This window comes from Podarcis tiliguerta, assembly GCF_965153285.1.
Source record: "Podarcis tiliguerta genome assembly, chromosome: 7".
Classification (NCBI taxonomy): domain Eukaryota; kingdom Metazoa; phylum Chordata; class Lepidosauria; order Squamata; family Lacertidae; genus Podarcis; species Podarcis tiliguerta.
In genome coordinates, this window is record NC_139540.1 from 26807317 (window position 1) to 26831600 (window position 24284).

Genomic DNA, 24284 nt, shown 5'->3' on the forward strand with positions numbered 1-24284 from the left:
GAAGTCAATAGGACTTTTGGCAAGGTAAATCTGCATAGGATTGCTTTCTAAATTACGGGAAAGTGTCTGTCCGTCCCCGCCTTTTTGGGGGGGACCAGCGTTTGTTTTTAAATCTTGTTCTTTTCCGTATTTTTGATAAAGCAGACACTTCATTCCGGCTGAGACCGCTCAATATTTTTATCCCGAATTAGAAACAATCAGCGGAGCACCTTGGAAACAGATGAATGAAGTTCTTGTTCCCTTTCTGGGCCTGGTTTTGATCACATGCACATACCAAGCTTGGGAGGAGGAGGAGGGCAGCATCAGGTTCCGGAAAAAAAACACTTGGTTCAGACATAGCATTCGGTGGGAAGTAGCAATGTGCTTTGTCTTCTAAAGAAGGTGGAGAGAGTAGACTTTAAAATAAAAATAAAATTAACCTGCCTCTAGCCAATAAGCAAGTATTTTTTAAAGTTTCCAATAAGTAATACTTGTTGTTTAGCCGTGTCCGACTCTTCGTGACCCCATGGACCAGAGCACGCCAGGCACTCTTGTCTTCCACTGCCTCCCACAGTTTGGTCAAACTCATGCTGGTAGCTTCGAGAACACTGTCCAACTATCTCGTCCTCTGTCATCCCCTTCTGCTTGTGCCCTCCATCTTTCCCAACATCAGGGTCTTTTCCAGGGAGCCTTCTCTTCTCATGAGGTGGCCAAAGTCTTGGAGCCTCAGCTTCAGGATCTGTCCTTCCAGTGAGCACTCAGGGCTGATTTCCTTAAGAATGGAGAGGTTTGATCTTCTTGCTGTCCATGGGACTCTCTGCATCAATAGGAGTATAGCATCTAGATCAAGGGAAGTTATAGTGCCACTGTATTCTGCTCTGGTCAGACCTCACCTGGAGTACTGTGTCCAGTTCTGGGCACCACAGTTCAAGAAGGACAATGACAAACTGGAACGTGTCCAGAGGAGGGCAACCAAAATGGTCAAAGGCCTGGAAACAATGCCTTATGAGGAACGGCTAAGGGAGCTGGGCGTGTTTAGCCTGGAGAAGAGGAGGTTAAGGGGGGATATGATAGCCATGTTCAAATATATAAAAGGATGTCACATAGAGGAGGGAGAAAGGTTGTTTTCTGCTGCTCCAGAGAAGCGGACACGGAGCAATGGATCCAAACTACAAGAAAGAAGATTCCACCTAAACATTAGGAAGAACTTCCTGACAGTAAGAGCTGTTCGACAGTGGAATTTGCTGCCAAGGAGTGTGGTGGAGTCTCCTTCTTTGGAGGTCTTTAAGCAGAGGCTTGACAACCATATGTCAGGAGTGCTCTGATGGTGTTTCCTGCTTGGCAGGGGGTTGGACTCGATGGCCCTTGTGGTCTCTTCCAACTCTATGATTCTATGATTCTATGAGTCTCCTCCAGCACCATAATTCAAAAGCATCAATTCTTTGGCAATCAGCCTTCTTTATGGTCCAGCTCTCACTCCCATACATCACTACTGGGAAAACCATAGCTTTAAGTATACGGACCTTTGTTGGCAAGGTGATGTCTCTACTAAGTAATACTAGTAAGACTTAATTATGTCCTGTCATGTCTGAGGCCACATTCCAAAACTATAATGGGAAAAAATTGGCACCCATCTGGCTTTTTGCAGTAGCGATGTTTATCTGGGCAAACATCCTCTGTTAGGTTGACTTCCTGCTTCACCACAGTTAATCTGCTTTTAATTTTTTAATATCTGTGTGAGTGCTAATCTATTCACCAGTCTTAATCCTCTCTCTTTATGACTTTTGATGTAACTGCATATTGATCACAGTGAAACTTATTTCTGAGTAAAATGCTATAAGCAGTGCTATTTTTCTAGAAAAAGAGATGCTGAAACTCACCTGGTTCTCTTATAATGGTGATGGAACCCACCTGAGAGGTGCTGGCTTGGGAGAACACATCTTTGTTTGAGACTCTGCCCTGCCATGTAGGCCCAAAACTTTCCTGATTGCAGCACATGTGGAAAGCATTGAGGTGTTTTACTGGCTTTTGTAAGTTGCCCACGACTCACTTCCTTAAAGCAGCATGCTCAGCACGCAAGCCTGGAACCATGCTGATTGTAATCAGTGCTGCCTGTGAGCAATGCAATGCAATACACAATTATAAAAACAATAAAGCTGTCACAATAAAAAAACAAGTGTTTATGCTTTGTGTGAAGCATCCCATAAACGTGTGTGTGTATAAGAGAGAGAGAGAGACAACACTATGCATTTCTATGTTCAGCTATAAAATGGGGCAGAGATTGACTTTTCTAAAAGCTTCAGCATCGCCTTGCTATGGACAGATGCTTTTAAGCCTGGTATCTTGCTTACGTATTTATTAAATTTGTATTGTCAACCTTTTCAGACCCAGGACCCTCTTTCTGCATTTCTTAACCTTTTACCATCTATTTGCATGGTGGTTGTGCTGCTCTTACAGTCCCCCTTGGATCAGGCCATGCTCCCCACTTGTGGGTCCCAACCCACCAGCTGAAGACCACTGCTCTAAGCCATTTCCCCCAGCTCAGCACTAACACTGGAGCTGAGCGAGGCTGGAGGGGAACGGCTTGATGCAACTACATGTGACAAGGTGAGGGGCATCGGAGGTTTCACTTCCTCTTCTCCCGCGTGATCATTTTCATAAGAAATGTTCACTCCCTGCTTTATAGTGAAACAAGCAGATATAGGGCTTTTGCTCCATTGCAGAGCCTCTGCTCTTGCATGCAGAAGGCCCCAGATTCAATTCCTGGCAACACCAGGTAGGGTCGGGAGAGAACTGTGCTTGAAAGGGTTGGGGGAGCATGTCTTTAAGAAACAGGGTTTATTTTACACCTGGGTGTAGATGGGGGGAGTGCAGGCTTTGCATCTCAAGAGGGGCTTGTCCGCCACAGCAGTGCAGCATCACATTCCAAGGCATCTCTATGCCTCTGTCTCGGCCTGCCTTCAGCCAGCTCACTAAGATGGTTCTGCCCTTCAGCCCTTGCAGGGAGTTTTGCCAGCTTCCTTTCCTGTTCCCAGAAGCAGCCCAAGCAACTCCTCCCCTTCTGTCTCCTATTCCAAGCCTAGTTTTAAAAAGGCACATTTTTCCTGTGTGACATCACACCTCCCCCTCTCCTATCCTTGGCAAGCCCTGTTTTACAGACCCAAGGTTCCTTTTTTTTAATGTGTAGATGTCTGGCCATTGTTTTATAATGCCTTGCATTCAACCAGCCCTGTCAGGCTAGTTTGCATAGGCTGAACCCAGGAATTTCTGTGGCAATCAGAAGCATAATAACTTCTCCATTTAGTTAAAACAAGTGGGACCTGCAACAAAGTGTTGAAGTATGTTCAGGGTGTCAGCCACCCATCAATGCCTTCTTCCCAAATGGTCCGTTTCATTTTGCTTCTCCCCTGGTTTTCTGTCTCCACTGCCCGCCCCCCATTCAAAAAGTGATTTATGACAACAGAGTACACTTGGTCTTCATTTCTTCAGCTGTTCGGGATTTCCCTACCATCAGTAGGGTTTCCCCTCCTTTCTAAAAACAGTTCTATACTTCTGCAAAGCTTGGATCCACAGTAGAATAGTTGAATTTGCTATTAGTATACTGTATATGATATTTTTTAAAAATGCAATTTTACAGCATGGTCCAGTATCTACTGAAAAAATCCTATTCAGGGGTTTTTCTCCCAGATAAGGGGGTTAGGACTGCAAGCTTACCTAATTTCTGTCATTTATATCTCTGGGTACTTTGAAGTAACAGACACACTGCTGAAAATGGAAGGGGGGGGGAATAGGAAAAAGTGGAAATTCCCAGCAAGCTAGTATAGTTTGCACAGGGCAACCTTTGAGCAATTCCTAAAGTTTACTTGGGAAAGTCCCCACTGTGGTTATTTTGTGGCTTGGCATCTTAAGTAATTTGGAAGGCAGCCTGGATACTGCTGACCTTGGGTATGAGCTGTTGGCATAAACAGCTGTCTAAAAAAAAAAATATTATGCAATTTTTGTCGGTATGTCCACACATTGAAAAGAACTGGAAAGTGAAAGCAAAGTCCTCTGCCACCCACTCCTCATTTCATTCTTATGACATTTCAATGTTCCATTGATTTGTCGAATGGGACTTACCATCTTCCTCCTGACAGTGTGAGGTTGGACCTTAGTTTCTCATCTGTGACCCTCATCTCCCAGCCGTATATGGTGATGGGGAGCTAAAATGTGTCCGGTGGGTAGGAAACAGGAGTTCACAATGATGATGCTCCAGTTTCAGTGGTAGTGGGCAGGGGAAGGTACAGTTGGAATGGAGTGGCGGACCACTATCTTGGATGGAAGCCTAGATGTTTGGTCTCTGTTCTTTGCTTCAGCTGTCTCACTCCTTTAGAAGGTAGCTTACTGCTTGGGTATGCTGATGCCCCAAAGCTCCATTTATCCATAACACTGGACTCAGGAGGCCATGGTAATGGTAAAGGTAAAGGACCCCTGGACGGTTAAGTCCAGTCAAAGGCCACAATGGGGCTGCAGTGCTCATCTCACCTTCAGGCCAAGGGAGCCAGTGTTTGTCCACAGACAGCTTTCCGGGTCATGTGGCCAGCATGACTAAACCGCTTCTGGTGTAATGGAACACTGTGGTGGAAATCAGAATGCACGGAAACACCATTTACCTTCCCACTGGAGCGGTATCTATTTATCTACTTGCACTGGCATGCTTTCGAACTGCTAGGTTGGCAGGAGCTGGGACAGAGCAATGGGAGCTCACTCTGTTGTGGGGATTCGAACCACTGATCTTCTGATTGGCAAGCTCAAGAGGCTCAGTGGTTTAGACCACAACGCCACCCACATCCCTTGGACTGGTGCCTTGTACTGGTGCTTGAATGCAGCAGTGTGGTGGATGAAGAAAAACCAGCTGAGCTTGAGCCCTGGCAAGACAAAGGCACTCTGGGTAAAGAGTTCTCATGTCTGAGAAATTGGTCAATTGCTTACCCTGGATGGGGTTGCATTCCCCATAAAGGACCAGCTTCATAGTCTGGGGGTGCTGCTGGAGACAGCCTTGTCCTTGGAGACCCAGGTGGCCTCAACAGTCAGAAGCACCTTCTACCATCTTTGACTGCTACAGCAGCTATGGCTAATCCTGGACCAGGTGAGCTTGGCCATGCATTGGCTATTTTCAAGATTGGGTTACTGCAATGCACTCTCTGCAAGGCTTGTCTTGCACTTGATCCAGAAGCTTTAGTTAGCACGGAGTGCTGCAGCATGGTTGGTTGCTGACAGAAGTGGTAATCTGGTCAGCATTTAACACATCTTCTCAGAGACTTGCACTGATTGCTGATCTGCTACCAGGCCAAGTTCATGGTGCTACTGTTAGTTATGATACCAGTGTGGTGTAGTAGTTGGAGTCATAGAATCGTAGACCTGGAAGGGACTCCAAGGGTCATCCGGTTCCATCCCCTGCAATGTAGGAATCTCAACTAAAGCATCCAGGGCAGATGACCATCCAACCTCTGCTTAAAAACTTACAAGGAAGGAGCGTCACCAACCCCTTGAGGGAGTCCGTTCCACAGTCAAATAGCTCTTACTGCTAGAAGGTGTTTCCTGAGGTTTAGTCAGAATCTGCTTTCTTGCAACTTGAAGCCATTGGTTCAAGTCCTGCCCTCCAGAGCAGGAGAAAACAAGCTTGCTTCATCTTCACCCTTAAGATATTTGAAGATAGCTATCATATCTCCGCTCAGACTCTTCTTTTCCTGGGTAAATGTACCCAGCTCCTTCAACCATTCCTCATAAGGCTTGGTTTCCAGACCCTTGATCATCTTGGTCACCCTCCTCTGCACACATCCCAGCTTGTACATATCCTGTGGTGCCCAGAACTGGGCACAATACTGGGCACAGTAACTGGGACATGGGTGGTGCTGTAGTCTAAACCACTGAGCCTCTTGGGCTTGCCGATCAGAAGGTTGGTGGTTCAAATCCCCGCAACAGGGTGAGCTCCTGTTGCTCTATCCCAGCTCCTGTCAACCTAGCAGTTCGAAAGCACACCAGTGCAAGTAGATAAATACGTACCGCTGCGGCGGGAAGGTAAAAGGTGTTTCTGTGTGCTTTGGCTTCTGTCATGGTGTTCCATTGTGCCAGAAGCGATTTAGTCATGCTGGCCACATGACCCGGAAAGCTGTCTGTGGACAAACACCGGCTCCCTCAGCCTGAAAGCGAGATGAGCGCTGCACCCCATTGTCTCCTTTGACTGAACTTAACCATCCAGGGGTCCTTTACTGTTACCTTTTTTTTTTTTTTTTTACAATATTCTAGGTGTGGTCTGGCCAAAGTAGAATAGAGTCAGATTAGAATCTGAGAGACCAGGTTTCAAATCCCCATTCACTGATGAAGCTCATTGAGTGACCTTTGACCAGCCACTGTTTCTCAGCTTCACCTCACACTCCAGCAGGCTTGTCTTAGGTTCTGGTGCAGAGCAGCATATCAACAGCAAGCAGCAACTGAAGGGGGCTTCCAGACTTTTGCTGCTGAGGGGTGAGATTCCACACCACATACTGGCAAATTCAGGTTACCCAGTTACAGTTGAGTAGGAGGTCATGTGCAACAAACCCACTTCCCCAAAAGATTGGTGTTTTTGCAATAAGGAGAACAAAGGGGGAAATGTACTGGAAAGTGTAGGAGATAAAACACTTGCTTTGAGACAGTGTCATCCAACGCTTTCCTGAAAACAAAGCGGAATGTGTGTTCCACAGATTGTCTGGAAAAGCCCTGAGTGAGAGGAACAAAGAATACCATGTATAGGAAGAGGAGCAATGGCTCCTTCTTAAAGTGTTGCTGTTTGAGGCTTATATGCTGAATGAAGTTTCCATGGTTAGAGGATTCTGTGACCATGCACATATTTCAAACTGGACAGAAGTCTTGGGAAATCCCCTCGCTCCCCCACCCCTCCAGCTGAGCAGGTTTTCAACGGAAAGGAGGAAACAGTTCTGTAACCGTTGGAACTTTTAAGGAAACACTGCATGAATAATCTGAGATTCTACAAATTTAACAGCTTTGGATGGGGGGGGGGGAGAAGCACCCCTTGCATGATGGAGCCGCTTACAGTTAGCAATAGTTTCAATTATAGGTAAAGGTAAAGGACCCCTGGACAGTTAAGTCCAAAAGCGACCATTGGGTTGTGGCGCTCATCTTGCTTTCAGGGAGCTGGTGCTTGTCCACAGACAGCTTTCTGGGTCATGTGGCCAGCATGACTAAACTGCTTTTGCCACAACAGGACACTGTGACAGAAGCCAGAGTGCACGGAAATGCCGTTTACTTTCGCACTACAGCAGTACCTATTTATCTACTTGCACTGGCGTGCTTTCAAACTGCTAGGTTGGCAGGAGCTGGGACAGATCAACGGGAGCTCATCCTGTTACACGGATTCAAACCGATGTTTGTCCACTGACAGCTTTCTGGGTCATGTAGCCAGCATGACTAAACTCCTTTCCTGCAACAGGACACTGTGACAGAAGCCACAGTGCATGGAAATGCCGTTTACCTTCACACTACAGCAGTACCTATTTATCTACTTGCACTGGTGTGCTTTCGAACTGCTAGGTTGGCAGGAGCTGGGACAGAGCAACAGGAGCTCATCCTGTTACATGGATTCAAACCGCCAACCTTCTGATCAGCAAGTCCAAGAGGCTTGGTGGTTTAGACCACAGCACCACCCGCGTCCCAACCCAAGTTTCAGTTATACACTGTGTAGGCAGAAGTGATTTACACTCTGCAATGCTGCATCTTGTTTGTCCTCCAGTGAAGACATACCCTAGACCAGTGGCTCCCAATTGGTAGTCTGCAGACCCCTGCCCAGGGGATCCATGGCGCCATTCACATAACAAAATCTACCATAGAGATATCAACATTTTCAAAATTAGGGGGTCCATGGCTTGGCTTTTGAAAAACAGGAGTTCCCCTGTACTTAGCTAATTGGGAACCACTGCCCCAGTTGGTATATGCCAACAGCAAGTTGATTCTCTGTGTGATTCTCCAAGTTTGGTCCATGTGTTGCCCAAACAGCTCCATCCACACACAAGGGAGGGTATCTGTATTCCTTGGGGATCCCCAAGGTTAGGCTAACTAAAGTGCCAGATCAAAATGGTCTAGTGGATATATATTGGGTAAGGTGATCTCACAAATAAAATGGTCCCAAGCTGTGACCTAGATGTTCTCTGGCCTGCCCTTAGTGGATATTCACTTGGTGGGTACCTGAGATAGGGCCTTGTCTGTGGTGGCACCACAGCTATCGAATCCCCTTCCCAGTGAGATCTGAGAAGCCTCAGGGCAGAGGTTACAGGAGTTTACAGCCTTTGAGAAAGGGGAAGATGGAGGCCCAGGGTAATAAAGGAAGAATGCATGGTGTTAGACTTCCGTAGCAAAAATGTCATAAACGTGACAAGCAGAACCATTGCCAAACTGGATTTCATAATTTCACAAAAGACTATTTCTAATGCGAGTATTAGATCTTGCTTTTTAGGATGTTTCCTTTTTCCTGGTAAGCTCTTATCTGTGATGCTGACATTACTGCACCTTGGATGAAGAATGTGAGCTAATTGCAAGAGTCATCTGCTTAGTTCTTGAGGGCCACAGTGTGAGCTCTAATCTTGCTTGTTTTCCTGTAGTAGTAGTAGTAATAATAATAATAATAATAATAATAATAATAATAATAATTTATCATTTATACCCCACCCATCTAGCTGGGTTTCCCCAGCCACTCTGTGCGTGTTCCAACAAAATATTAAAATACAATAGTCCTTCAGATATTAAAAGCTTCCCTAAACAGGGCTGCCTTCAGATGTCTTCTAAAAGTCTGGTAGTTGTTTTTTCCTTTGACATCTGGTGGGAGGGCGTTCCACAGGGCGGATGCCACTACAGAGAAGGCCCTCTGCCTGGTTTCCTGTAACTTCTCTTCTCGCAGTGAGGGAATTGCCAGAAGGCCCTCGACACTGGACTTCAGTGTACAGGCAGAACGATGGGGGTGGAGATGCTCCTTCAGGTATACTGGACTGAGGCCATTTAGGGCTTTAAAGGTCAGCACCAACACTTTGAATTGTGCTCGGAAACGTACTGGGAGCCAGTGTAGGTCTTTCAAGACCAGTATGTGGTCTCAGCGGCCGTTCCCAGTCCCCAGTCTAGCTGCTGCATTCTGGATTAGTTGTAGTTTCCGGGTCACCTTCAAAGGTAGCCCCACATAGAGCACTTTGCAGTAGTCCGAGCGAGATAACTAGAGCATGCACCACTCTGGCGAGATAGTCTGTGGGCAGGTAGGGTCTCAGTCTGCATGGTAAACAGATGCCCTGGACACAGAATTGATCTGTGCCTCCATGGACAGCTGCGAGTCCAAAATGACTCCTAGGCTGCACACCTGGTCCTTCAGGGGCACAGTTACCTCCTTTAGGACCAGGGAGTCTTCTACACCTGCTTGCCTCCTGTCCCCCCAAAACAGTACTTCTGTCTTGTCAGGATTCAACCTCAATTTGTTAGCTGCCATCCATCCTCCAACTGCCTCCAGACACTGTTTTACTTCTGATAATACAAATGGACTTCCTTAACTTGTGTCATGTTTTCAAGCAAACCTTCTGGAGTGAAAATGGTGCTGGGGAGGGGGCAAAATGGGTGTCATGAACACATCTGCCCCAAGTAGATAATCACAGCATGAGTCAGTAAGCAGTCTTCTCCCCCTCTCTCTGGCACAGAATGGAATGTTGATAAGGAGTCGGCAGAGAATGGGAGGGTGAGAAGTCAGTTCGTGCAAGAAGCACAGGCAGACTTAGAAAGCAGGCGAAATAGCATTTCCTCATTGGAAGAGGAGGCAATTAATCATCTGAGCCCAAGGAGTTGTCGTATGGGAAAGGTATTAGACAAGAAACAAACCCAGAAATGTAAGGGTCATAGGTTCAGGATATTCTGCAAAACCAGAAAGCATTCTTCAGAAGGGTCAACTGATTCATAAGCCACTGACGTTCGGTTAGACGTCCGAGGCTAATTGCATTGCAATATATCTTCAAGCTAATTACGACTTGCGTGCTGTGTTATCAAGATGACAGCCTGGGCTCCTGACAATGGGCTTCAATTCCCCAATTATCCATACCCTCTGACATTTCTTGGATGAAAATAGGGACGTCCTATTTCATATGCGGGTGGCGCTGTGGGTTAAACCACAGGGCCTAGGACTTGCTGATCAGAAGGTTGGCGGTTCGAATCCCCGTGACGGGGTGAGCTCCTGTTGCTCGGTCCCTGCTCCTGCCAACCTAGCAGCTTGAAAGCACATCAAAGTGCAAGTAGATAAATAGGTACCACTCCGGCGGGAAGGTAAACGGCGTTTCTGTGTGCTGCTCTGGTTCGCCAGAAGGGGCTTAGTCATGCTGGCCACATGACCCGGAAGCTGTACGCCGGCTCCCTCGGCCAATAAAGCGAGATGAGCACCGCAACCCCAGAGTCGGCCACAACTGGACCTAATGGTCAGGGGTCCCTTTACCTTTTATTCCATACTAATAATACCAATAATTTCATTATTTATACTCTGCCCATCTGATTGGGTTGCCCCAGCCACTCTGGGCGGCTTCCAACATATATAAAAACATAATAAAACATTAAACATTTTTTAAAAACTTCCCAATGCAGGGCTGCCTTCAGATGTCTTCTAAAGGTTGTATCGTTCCTTATCTCCTTGGCTTGGGGGTTGCATAACTCCATACCATCCAACATTTCTCTGATGAAAATAGGGATGTCCTGGGGAAAAATGGGACATAACAGGATCAAATCAGAAACTAGGATAGCTTCTATAAATCCAGGACTGTCCCTGGAAAATAGGGACATTTGGAGCATCTGCTATTCTCCTTATCACTTGGTTACAAGGAAATGTTTTATAAAGGAGGGTTCCATGATGTAAGACCAGTGTGAGGAAATTGTACCAGCCGAAGAGTCACATTCTTTTGTGGGGAACTTTCTGAAGGCCACATGCCAGGTGGTGGGTGAGACCAGAGTCAAAAGTGGGTGGAGTAGTGGACATGACTCTCATCTTCATAACAGTAGGCAGCATTTTGGGTGCATGTCAGAGATTTCCACATAAAAACATGAAAACACACACTCTTCATCCTCCACCCAGACAAGAACATGGCATTATCCAAGTCCAGAGACACATTTCAGCCGGGAAAAAGCACTTGAGAAGGGAGCACAGGAAAGCTGGTGTGGGGAGTGGCCTGGGGAGAGTCTTGAGGGCCTGGTAGAGAGGATTGGAGGGCCACGTTCCCCACCCTTGATGCAAAAGGACTTGATGCAAAAGATATTGAGTTCTACAGTGGTTAAATAAGGGTTCAGGTTAAATCGGAAGTGTGTCTTTGTAAGCCAAATAGAAGTGGCTCAGGAGGATTTCCGAATGGAGACAAATGGCATTATTTAGTCAAAGAATCAGGATGTGAACAGCAGGCAGGCAGACGTTCGCTGCAGGGAATCAGTGCTTCTCCCCCACTTAGGCAAACAGCCTCCTGCAGCAGACTTCCAATTTCCTTTCTATCTATATCTGCAAATGATAATAGTGAAGGAGAAAGAGAGAGCCATTTTAAAATCCACTGGTACATTTGTTTGTGTGTGTGTACAGGAAACGTAAAAAACATTCTGTTGTGTGCAATATTCTGCCTTTAACCCAGGAACACAGATGTCAGAAAAGTATATATGAATGAGGAGGCGGTTTGTGTTCTTCGCAATAGATTTTTGTATGTTTTGGTTGCCACCTTGTGGTAAAATGCCAGCATGACTTTCATTTCTTTTGAAAGTGTAAGGGTGGCCATCCAAGTCCACCTAACCAAAGAAATGGGAATCAGGATTTTTTTTGGGGGGGGGAGGGGGAGAATGCTTAAACATGTTGCATGTTTTAGAAGGTTGCATTAGAAATTGCTTAGCCCCGTGGTTAGAGCTTACGGCAAGTTCAGATGAAGTAACTGTTCTGGCAATGAGCAAGGTAAGTGTAAAATGATTTGGGGATTTGGGGGGCGGGGAGAACAAACAAGCTGGCATATATTTATTTTTAAAGTTCCCATAACAAATAGTAATGAGAACTTTGAAGAAACATTATAGTCAAGAAAGAGAACATATTTCAGCCCGAGGACCAAATTCGCTCATGGGGAACTTTCGGAAGCTGCATCCCAGAGGTGGGGCAGATGCACAGGTGGGCAGAATACAGTGGTACCTCAGGTTAAGTACTTAATTCGTTCCGGAGGTCCATTCTTAACCTGAAACTGTTCTTAACCTGAAGCACCACTTTAGGTAATGGGGCCTCCTGCTGCCGCCGTGTCGCTGCCGGACGATTTCTGTTAGCGGAGTCTGTAACCTGAAGCGTATGTAACCTGAAGCGTATGTAACCCAAGGTACTACTGTAATTGATATAACTCTTAACCTCAATTGGTAGAGCATGAGACTCTTAATCTCAGGGCTGTGGGTTTGAGTTCCATGTTGAGTGAAGGATTCCAGCATCGCAGGGGGTTACACTATATTATTCTCATGGTCCCTTCCAACTTTATGATTCCATGATTCTCTGGTACAGTGAGCGATGAGCCCCTTTAGACTGGTGTTTTGTCGCAGATGCATTCTGAAAGATGCTCCTGACACATGTGGTAGATTTATTCTGCTTTATTAGTTATTCTGTGCTTCCCTAGTACCACCACATTATTGCTGTCTGAAGCACTATAGTGCAATTATAGTGGGACAACCCCCCCCCCCAACTCCTTGATCACCTGTGGTATGAAAAGTTACAAGTTTGAGCAGGAAGTTCCAGAATATGTTTGATGTGCTGGTTCTGGGGTACAAAGCCCTATACAGCTATACCTAAAGAATAATCTTTACCTCTATATTCTCAGTTGATCACTGTGTTCTCCAAGAAAGGGCATTCTTCAGATCCACATCTTTTCAGGAGCTCCATCCTGCATGATGTCCGAATCAGGGCTTTAGAGTGTGGCACCTACTTTTTAGTTACCGGTTTCGGGTGTTAATATGTCTGAACCCCCTCCCACCCTCCACTCAAATTCCATGTCAGGGATCATGAGGAAAGAGACTTAAAGCAAGACTGCCAATAAAAAGGTAAAGGTAAAGAACCCCTGGACAGTTAAGTCCAGTCAAAGGCGACTATAGGGTTGCAGCACTCATCTCACTTTTAGGCAGAGGGAGTCAGACAGCTTTCTGGGTCATGTGGCCACATTGACTAAACCGCTTGTGGCGCAATAGGACACCGTGACTGAAGCCAGAGAGCATGGAAACGCCATTAACCTTCCCACCGCAGCGCTACCTATTTATCTACTTGCACTGGTGTGCTTTCGAACTGCTAGGTTGGCAGGAGCTGGGACAGAGCAACAGGAGCTCACTCCGTCACAGGGATTCAAACCACTGACCTTCTGATCAACAAGCCCAAGAGGCTCAGTGGTTTAGACCACAGTGCCACCTGCGTCCCTAAAACTACCAATAATGCTATCATACGGATATCTGGTGCAAGCACACTTGGAATTCTGTGTACCATTCTGTGTGCCTCACCTTGAAAAAGCATCAGAAAAGGGCAACCTGAACTATCAGGGTGATGAAGCAACTTCCCCTCTAAGGTTATAGGTCTTTTGAGCTTAGAGATAAGAAATAGTAAGTCAATGTGTGATAGAGACATAGAAGATTGGGCACTGGTGTGCAGAAAGTGGATAGAAGTTTTTCTTCTCTCATAATACTGGAACCCAGAGCCATCCAGCGAAACTGAATGTCGGGAGATTCTCTACAGACAAAAGGAGGCCCTTCTTTACACGCTGCACAGTTAAACCATGGAATTTGCTCCTACAACTTGATGGTCACCAACTTAGATGGCTGTTAAAGAGGATTAGACAAATTCATGGAGGATAAGGCTACCAGTTGCTACGCCTTCTCATGACAACTATGTTATACTTCCAGGACTATTTGCCTCTGGCTATCAGTTGCTGAGAATCACAAGTGCAAGAGACGACTGTTGCACTCAGGGATCTGGTTGGCTGAATCCTGAACTAGATGGGTCTTTGGTCTGATCCATCATGGCTATCTTTACTTTTTTATGTCCTCGCGACAAAGTGATTCCCCCCTGCTGCATTTTGTGTAGAATGAATGTTATGCTGTTGTCTTTGAAATATAATTTGAAGAGCACTCCTACAGAGGCGCAGATGATGTACGTGTTACTGAGTGCCTGGGCAAACTTTTGAGGATCAAGAGAGAACTGTTGTCGGCACTCCATCTAGCCACATGGTGTCACTGTAGTCACAAATTCTCTGATCCTGTTTTAAACCAGATTTATCTCTCATTTATGATGACACTGTATTAATAGGAACTTGAATGCAACATCTTCATTTAGTCTTATCTCTCTTCGTAGCCGTTTTAAGAATAAATTGGCCCCGTTTAAAGCAATGCTCAACGCATCTTTACTTTTGAAAACGGTTCAAGTGCTTGTCGAACCTCAGACTTCTCTGTTGCTGTTTTTAATTCATTGAACTTCCTTAACTGTTTTTTCAATCAGCAATTATTGTGGCGGCTCTTAAAGTGCTCAGAGTCTTGGAGCTGTTCAGAAGTTTCTTTTTACAGTTAGCGCTGCAAGATTTGTGCTAATCCAACTTAATGCCACTTTGGAATGGTTAGGTGATGCATGTATCAATTTCATATTGGCTTAATGTGAGGATTGAAGATGAAATTAAATGGACATACCTCCAATCATTCAAATGCAACATTGAGATGGATGTTGAGACTCAGGCGGGGGGAGCCTTTTCTAGCCTTTTCTAGGCAATCCTCCAGGGGTAGAAGAACTTCCATCACTGCTTACCATTGGCCATGCTGGTAGGTCTGATGGGAGTTAGAGTGTCAGTGCAAATGGCAGCTGGCTTAGGATTTCACCACTGCCTTTTTGTTGCTCTGGTACAGCCTTCACCAGCCTGACACCCTCCAGATGTTTTTGGACCACCATGAGATGTAGCCAGCACTGTGGTCTAAACCACTGAGCCTCTTGGGATTGTTGATCAGAAGGTCGGCGGTTTGAATCCCCGTGACGAAGTGAGCTCCTGTTGCTCTGTCCCAGCTCCTGCCAACCTAGCAGTTCGAAAGCACACCAGTGCAAGTAGATAAATAGGTACTGCTGTGGCGGGAAGGTAAATGGCGTTTCCACGTGCTCTTGTTTCCATCATGGTGTGCCACAAGCGCCACAAGCGGTTTAGTCATGCTGGCCACATGACCCGGAAAGCTGTCTGCGGAAAAACGGCGGCTCCCTCGGCCTGAAAGCGAGATGAGCGCCACAACCTCATAGTCACCTTTGACTGGACTTAACTGTCCTATATGGAGAGTACCAGGTTGCTGAAGCCTGTTTTAGAATCCCATGCACAAAACTCCACACCTTCTCGGCAGGTGAGCATCAGCTAACTTACAGCCATAATTCTCATGCAACCAACTTTGTGCAAGTCAGATTCCCTGTATGATTTATTACAGCATTACATTTGTGACTGTGAGATAGATATTTTATGTAAGTTTTAAAATTCATTTTAAATTATAAAGCAGGATCACTCTCTGAGCACCAGAATCTCTCTGCTTAGAAGCCATATTTTAGTCAAGATTTGTGGGATTTTTCTTCCCTTCTTTATCCAAGCTCTCAGTAGAACGGGAAAACCTCTGACACATTGCTGCGTTTGCTCTTACTGTTCTAAATTTATAATTGGTGGCACGTTTCCTTTTCTTAATGAAATCAATCACACCAAATAGAGCTGCTATGTTTGAAAGAAAGAAAAAAGCATCTGAGAACAGCATTTCCTAAGCTGATATGTTTTCTGACTGTGGCTATTATTATAATATTAATTACTATTATTAATCACTTTCCATGAGGCATCCTGAAGTGATTAATGCCTGGATGGCCCAGTTGGCTAGAGTGTGGTCCTGGTAACAATCCCCGTATGGGACAGCTGCATATTCCTGCATTGCAGGGGGTTGGACTAGATGATCCACAGGGTCCCTTTCAACTCTGTAATTCTGTGTTAATGATTGTATGATTTACAATATAGTAAAAATATATATAAAACAGACAAGGTGGTTTTCTATACTATTTTCCTTACTTCTTCTTCAACGAATGAATGAATGAATTTATTAATACGGTCGCAGACCAGCTTCAACACACACAATATCACAAATCATAAAAAATATCAGAAATACAAGGAACAATATGACAATGACAAGAATTTAAATATAAAAATTAAAATTAATTGTTAACGTGCCCCCTGTAATTAACATTTAGGGGATTGGGCATCATGGGATACCACTTGCTTCCTGCGATTGATTGCAGACACACAGAATTTAGCTACATTTAATGTAGTCTTGGGCTTCTTGTCCTCTAGCAGTAGTTTTAGGCTATGGTATTCCGATTCTTTCCTAAACTTTTGCAAAACAGGTGTAATAAAAGTCAAACGTATGTCCTCGTAAAGACGACAACGTAATAGTACATGTGAAGCAGTTTCAACTTCCAACGAGCCACAAGGACAGACCCGTGTTGTGTATGGTTTACCCTCAAATCTGCCCTGAACCACTCCATTCCATATGGTTTCCATAGCCACCAAGCACACTCAGTATTTGACTGGACTATTTCTGGGGGCTGGGGGAGGGACTTAGGCTTTCTTCTAGTTTTTTTTAAAAAACTTTTTTGCTGTGATATTATCCTGAGCCTGCTGGTCCCTCCCTCTGATGCATAGCTGTTGGCGTTTTGGCTAGCTATGCAACAGCACTCAAAGGATTGAGTTGAAATTAGAATATATTATGCTGGTTCTGTTACCAAATTCATAATGTGGTGAATTCATCATATAAATGTATATTATAGCTGAGGAATTCTCTGTATAACATAGGAAGCCTGTAGTCCACAATCATAGCTCTACATTAGGGCCACTTTATTCCTTTGAGAAACAAGACTGTTTGGAGAAAACAGGACTCACTGAGTCTTTTGTCAGATTTTCATTGCACTTTTCAAAAATTACATTTCCTTGCTCTGTGATTTACAATACTAACATCCTCTGTATTGACATAAAATATTGACTAAGGTTGGCAATGCACATATTGTTCCAGAGTTTGAGATGAAGTATTTTGTATCCCACTTTCAATGTCTTCGCCTCCAGCTTTATGGATTGTAATTAATTTGAGCTTTGGACAGTGGCAGAGGAAGAGGAATGCGGGGGAAGCGTACCGCCCCTGGCAGCTTGATCCCGGTGGGGTGCCATCGCAGCTCCCCCCCCGCCTGTGCTGGGTGCCACGCCTCCAGGCGGCGTGCCACACCCCTATGGGTGGAGCACCACACCCCCAGGACATGTGCCAGCCCCGCCCCTTCCTGCTCTCCGCCCCCTAGTGCCGGAACATGAAGCTCCGCCTCTGGCTTTGCATAGTATGGATATGTACAGTGGTACCTTGGGTTACATACACTTCAGGTTACAGACTCTGCTAACCCAGAAATAGTACCTTGGGTTAAGAACTTTGCTTCAGGATGAGAACAGAAATCGCGCAGCAGCGGCACGGCAGCAGCAGGAGGCCCCATTAGCTAAAGTGATGCTTCAGGTTAAGAACAACTTCAGGTTAAGAACAGACTTCCAGAACGAATTAAGTTCTTAACCCGACGTACCACTGTAATTCATACATACATACATACACAATTTTATTTGTATGATGACTTTCTACAGTTTGAACCATGCTCAAGGCGGCTTACAACATGAGAGAAATACATAACTACAACATTGCATAGCATAAACAATAAATAAAACATAAACAAATTACATAACCAAACTGAATCATTTCCACATAAATCACAACAAGTTTTAAAAAAAACAAATAGCAACAACCACATCCCCCAACAAAACCCCCCAAATAATACCCCAGCCCAATATTATGTTCAGCAGCCTCAGCTTTTGCAGCTGGAGTCAGTCCGGGCCAGGTGGGAAAAGATTTTCAAGGCAGGGAGCAGGTCTTTGAGGACTCACAGCCAAGAGGGCCTGCACCATTGCTGCATTAGCCCTTGTAGATCCACTTTAGCTCTGGAAGTGCTACAATGTATTAGAGGTATAAAAAAGATATTATGGCACTATAAAGCACCTCTGATTTATGACCAGTGGATGTAGCTTTGTCTTATTACTTTGGACTTGTCTCTTGCCATTGTTTCTTGGAAGTCTAGCAAAATTTATGGGAGGAAGTCCCCCTCGCTTTCATAATTTCTGTGCCCCTTTCACATTTTTGTGCTTGCGTTTTAAATCCGTTAGTTCCTTATTCTGTCAAAGGTGCATTTTTCGTTTGCAGCTACAACATTTCATCTGACATGGGTCAGCTCCAGTGATGTGCATTGACCCTCCCGTTTCAGGTGTATGTTCAGCTCGCTCGCATCTGAAGTGAAGCAGCAATGTGGCTAAGAGAGGGAAGGTGCCAGGATGAGGTTGCTTGGATGCTCTGAAGGGGCAAAGCCTAGTTAACCCTGAGGACTAACTCATAAATAATGACAAGGCCCACAGCTCTATTTCTGGAATACCGGGAGGCTGAATTGCCCAATTTGCAAAAGGGGCTAGTGGAGCAGGATCCTTCTTGCTCTCTGGAATGTATCAAAGGCTCAACTCCAATGGTAAATAAGGCCCCCTTCCAAGCTCAGTTTATTATGATTGCAGCAGTCTCGGTCCTTGGATTTAGGCACTGGCAGTGGTCCCAGCTGTAATGCCAATGGAGGTACAGTGGTACCTCAGGTTACATATGTTAGGATATTTCCATTCCACCTTAAAAGGGAGCAGGATGTTTGTGTCACAGCCTGCGTATTTCCTGTTCACAGGATGTTTCTGTTGTGTTTTTGCTTTCGTTTTCTCTCTCACTGCCGGAAACTCTCTAGCAGGCAGTCATGGTTTTTCTTTGTTCTGATCAACGCTGAATAAACTTGTAAATAATGCTCTCCTGTGTGCATCTTTCATTGTGCATATCTGCTGATAGAGTGTGCAAGAGCTCTGGATCTTTGGCAAGCTATTTCTGGAGCTCCTGTCGCTAATTGCTGATACTGCGTGTCTACGGGAGAACAATGGACGTCCGGAGACAACGAGGGAGTCAAGATGGACTTTATCTCCCTGGCAGTATCCCAACAACATACGCTTCAGCTTACATAAGCTTCAGGTTACAGACTTCGCTAACCCAGAAATAGTACCTCAGCTTAAGAACTTTGCTTCAGGATGAGAACAGAAATCGTGCACCGGCGGTGTGGCGGCAGCAGTGGGAGGCCCCATTAGCTAAAGTGGTGCTTCAGGTCAAGAACAGTTTCAGGTTAAGAACGGACCTCTGGAACGAATTAAGTACTTAACCTGAGGTACCACTGTAGACGTATGATTCGCATTTGCAGTATTGCACCAGTGTGAGGCATAGGAGCCAACTCCTAGGGGCGAGGGGGTTTCGGCCTCCACAATAAAATATTTGACAGCACCCCACAAAGTGTTGGGTGTTGCCATTCAAATGGTATGCGTGCACTGGGTCACGCAATCAGTTAAGTGGGGTGGGGCTTGCCTGCCCCCCCCCCAATATTTTATTCAAGTTGGTACCCTTGGTGTGAGGAGATGCAAGTTTGGATTTTTTTTTTAAAAAAAAACTGGAGATGGGATGATGTTTTGGAGATGTGGTCAAATAGCACAGTGCAAAATGCTTAACCTTCCTCCTGCTTGTCTATTCGCACATCCCATGACTGTTTGCAACAGTACAAAATCCTAGTTCTGCCAACAGGAGGCTCCTCCTTTATTGAGCACTCGTCCTCATTTGCACAAAGGTGAGAAGGTGGTCTTTATTCCGAGACCAGGGAGAAGAGCTGGTGGAAGAAGATTGGAAGAAATTTAAAGATTATCTACAGAAATATTGCAAAATTAATGAATGCTAGAATGATGTTGGATTGATGTTAAGGGGTTTTTAGCAATAATGTTATGAAAGAATATGCCAAAATGGAATGTTAACAGGTGAAAAGTTAAAGCTAAAATATATTAAGATCAAGATTAAGATAAAGGTAAAGAAGGAAAGGATTTGCTGAATAAACAAACTGAATTGGAATACAAAGAGTGGAGGTGTGGGGAGGTCCGAGAAACAAGTAAATGTAAGATATGTTTTGAAAGATTGAATTGTTTTTAATTGCTTTTTATTTTTTGTATTTTTCTTTTTTTTGTTTTCTCTATCTTTTTGTGAAAATCTTAATAAAATATTATTTTAAAAAAAGAGAGAAGGTGGTCTTTATGCTTGGGCTTTATTGAGCATTCATTCTGGTTTGTTTACAGGGAAGTTATACGACAGTGAGCATTCATCTTGCATTCATCCTAATTGCTTGCAGGATGTTTACACGTCTTCCCACGAATCATTTGCTCACCCCACACGTTTCAGTCCATTTTCCTTTCACTTTCCTAATTCCAAAAGTTTGTTTGCTTTTGTTAAAAAATCCCTTTTTTAACAAAACACAGCAACAAAGCACAATGATCCACTTTAATTGTGCAAAACCTAAAGTTCTGATACGTCACTTCTATAACTTTTCTACAGCCATTCATCCATTATTTCTGCACTGTTTTTTACTGTTCTCTTTTGTGCCTCCTCACAAATATTTGCCCCCTTTTCATTATCTCCCTTCCCAGTATTTGCTGGACTTTACTGGCTGCTGTTTGTTCAGCTGCTCTTGCTCAGAACCATTTCTCATTTCTCTTTGTATTTAATGTCAACATTTGTGACACTTCTTTGTGCATTGCTATGACTCATGCCTCATTTGGCTCCTCATTCGTCTGCAAATGACTGCAGGATCTGTCCCTGCAGAGTTTTGCTAGGTTCGGGAAGAGAACACATGGTCATCTAACGAATGTATGCTGTCTTATTTTAACTGGTAAGCACAAGGAAGCAAATTTGTTCAGTGCATTATGCAGTACCGTTCTCTGGGTTAGGCTAATTTTGCTTCATTGAATGGAGGATGCTGTTTGATCAGTGCCATGGGAAACTGCCTTATACTGAGTCAGATCACCATATTACTGTCTACACCGATGGGCAGCAGCTCTCTGGGATTTCAGACATCCAGGGAATGTTGTTGCCAGGGAATGAATCTAGGATCTTCTGCATGCAAAGCCGATGCTCCACTACTGAGCTCCCTTTAATAAGTAGAGAGAAAGCAAACAGCAAGTTATGCACTTACTCTGAGCCTGATGCCTGGCACAGACTCTGCAAATATTAACATTGTGCAGTTTGAAGTGACTGGAAACGTGAAAACTGAGTCCTTTTTGGAAATAAAACATTGCCAAGGCCCATAAGTTTAATTAAAACTTTACTTGCATGATTTTCTTCAGAAGCAGAACAAAAACATCAAATGATACATCCAAACAGTTCCATAAGACATATGCCAGTCCAAGGAACAGGCTCAGCATCTTACAAAATATGAAATAATCCAAATCGATCTATAAGCAAAGGCCTCTCTCCTTACAGTATCCATTTTGCTTGGAGCTATTTTCCTAGAGAGCTTCATTTACATCCTCACTCTCAAAGAGCCAGGGAACAAAGTCTAAAGGTAACTCCCTTCAAAATGGCAATTTGCAATTTAATAGCCTCCCATGTGATCTAAGGTTAAACACTCATGTTAGCTGGCAGAAAACAACAAAAGTTAATTATCAACCTATTTAGGAGCTCAGAGACAACTTCTTGCTTTTAATTTAGCTTCAGTGGACTCATCCAGCATAATTTAAATTGGTATAATTTACACCAGTGAAAATCCCCCAAAAGGGGCATTGCAGGGGTAGGACAGGGCAAAGAAAGACTTACACCTATTCCAACCCTTTATATTGATCACATGCCCTAGCAACCCAGAAGAAAAAGGCTGGCAAAAGGGCAATCAAAGTTCCTCCAAGTTTCTCCTGAATGGAGTTTGGAACAGGGGTAATTTATGCCAGGATATGTTCCGAGCTTTCTATAGTTACGATTGCTCTGTCAACCAGGTGTACATCATTATTGGTTTGCCAATAGTTTTCCTTATTAGATTAGGGGACGGGGAACTTGTGGCTGGACTCAGGCTCCTCAGCTTCTAAATCCGTGTCCTCATGGGATGCATTAGGATTCCTTGCTACAGGTGCTGATTTTTAGGTGTACTTCTGTCTGGGTGCCTGGGTGAATGAGGGAAAGTGAGAAGGAGCCATGCATCTTGCTACGATGGTACAGAATTAATCCTGCAGATGCAACCTGCGATTTCTCCACCCCTCCTCCTGTGCCCTGGGGCTCACCTCCAAAAACATCCCTTGCTGTTGTGCTCTTCATAGCAGCCGCCAAGGCTTTGAGACATCAGCACATTCAGTTCTGATTTTACTAATGCTTCATACACCATTAACCTGCAATGTCTGTGCAGTGGTCTGTTCAGAGACTTCATTTTGATAAACCTTGCTAATTGTACATTTTGCCAAGCAAGCTGTACAAAGCTAAAAGCTGACTAAAAGTTTTGCTTCTTGTGCAGAATAAAAAAAGAAGGAAACAAACTGGAGTTCTGATGTAAGATTTTTGTCATCTCATCTAGGCCAATGCCAAATCACTGTTGGTTCAAGCTCTGTTAAGAAGCAGAGACCATCTTTCGGTATTTCATCTCTATTAAAAAGGGGTTGCTAGCGTAATGTTATTCCCATAGTTTACTCTCAGGGTCAAACTAGAGATTATACAAGAGCATATGAAACATTACCCTGGCAGCTTCTTTTAAACAGAATCCATCAGTTCTGGAGTATCATTGGGGATTTGAGAAGCACAAAGTGATATGATTATTTAACTGCTATCGTGTCCACCCCCCCACTCCAAATCACACCTCAGATAGCTTTTCCTCTTGTGATCACCTGTTCGGAAGAGGTTTCTTTTGTTTCAGAAAGGTTGTATGTGTCAGGAGTGGGTCAGCAATAGATTACACAGAGTAAGTGAAGTTAACTCTTTATTAGAAGAAACAAGGCTGCTCAGTAGTGCTAGGCCTAATTGAGCCCAGTAATTCTTCCCAGTAGATCTTGCCCCTATGAGGCAGTTGTGAGGATTGAAGGTCCCTGCTTTCCTACAACAGCCTAAGTCTCCTCCTCCCCTGGGTCCTTCCCAAGCAATCTGAGACTTTGCCGGCATGCCTGACTCTACTCCTCCCTCTTCATACCTCTTCTGGTTCTGAGAGACCAGGGGGGAAGTGGAACTTGTCACAGCAGGAGGGGGAGACACTCTAGCTTCTTCACTGACCTGACTTATCTCTTCCTCTTCATCTTCCTCCTCTCCTGCTTCTGCTTCTGGGATTCTCTCTGTCACAGACTCCTCCTGCTCACTAAACCCTGTTACCTCTTCAGCTTCCAATACCTCCTCCCAATCTTCTCTGTCTTCTCCTTCTGACCACTTGTTATTGTCCCACCACCAATCCCCAGGCTTTGAGCCTTCGTCCCTTAGGGGTTCCCCAGGGGGTACCTTCCACCACTCCTCTCTGCCCAGCCAGCCCATGACAATAGGATAATGTTACATGCATTGGCATTATGGAACTGACACATTAAAACTGACACACCCATTAAAAAGTCATGTTGACCCAGATCTTAAGGAGCCAGTGTTAAGTAGACATCCAAATTAGCCCTAAGTGTGCTAAGAATATATACACTGAATCCTGGCTCCATTCTATTCTGGAAATTGCATTGGTTGCTATTGCTGCTGTGGTTCAGATATCAATCCAATTGGGCACTCATGAGTCCTCAGCATAGTATGCATCTTTTTTGTGCTGTTTCCTAAAATCTGCCTGGCAGCAGTAGATGTCACTGTAGTCAACAAGAAACATGCAAGAGAAGAAAACAGAGCAGTGTGGTTAAAAACAAAGGTGGTATTCAACTAGCTGGGTTAGGTCCATCAATTTCAATGGGCTTGCTCTGAGTAAAACTTAGCTGAGCACCACACCAACAATTTAACATGATTACCCAGGGACCCATGGAATTTTTTTCTTTCTCCACACCAGTCACCCTCAGATAGAAGAAGTTGTCTCTTGAGGATTCAGAATCTGTCACTGAAGGCAAGATGCCTTTGAAATATATTGACAATTTGTGGAAAGGTGGCATTTAGGGAAGAAGGATCATGTTACTAATGCACATGTCTTGTTGCTGTATGGTTCAGGTGTCTTGTCATTCCCCCGCCTCCACACACATTTCCCATGTGAAACAAGGCAAATCTGAGTCTCTAATTTGGTTTCCAACTCTGGTTTTTTTTATTAAAGATATTGATTTATTTAATAACTGCAAGAAAGTAATAAAGTGGAACACCATCTAACAAATAAC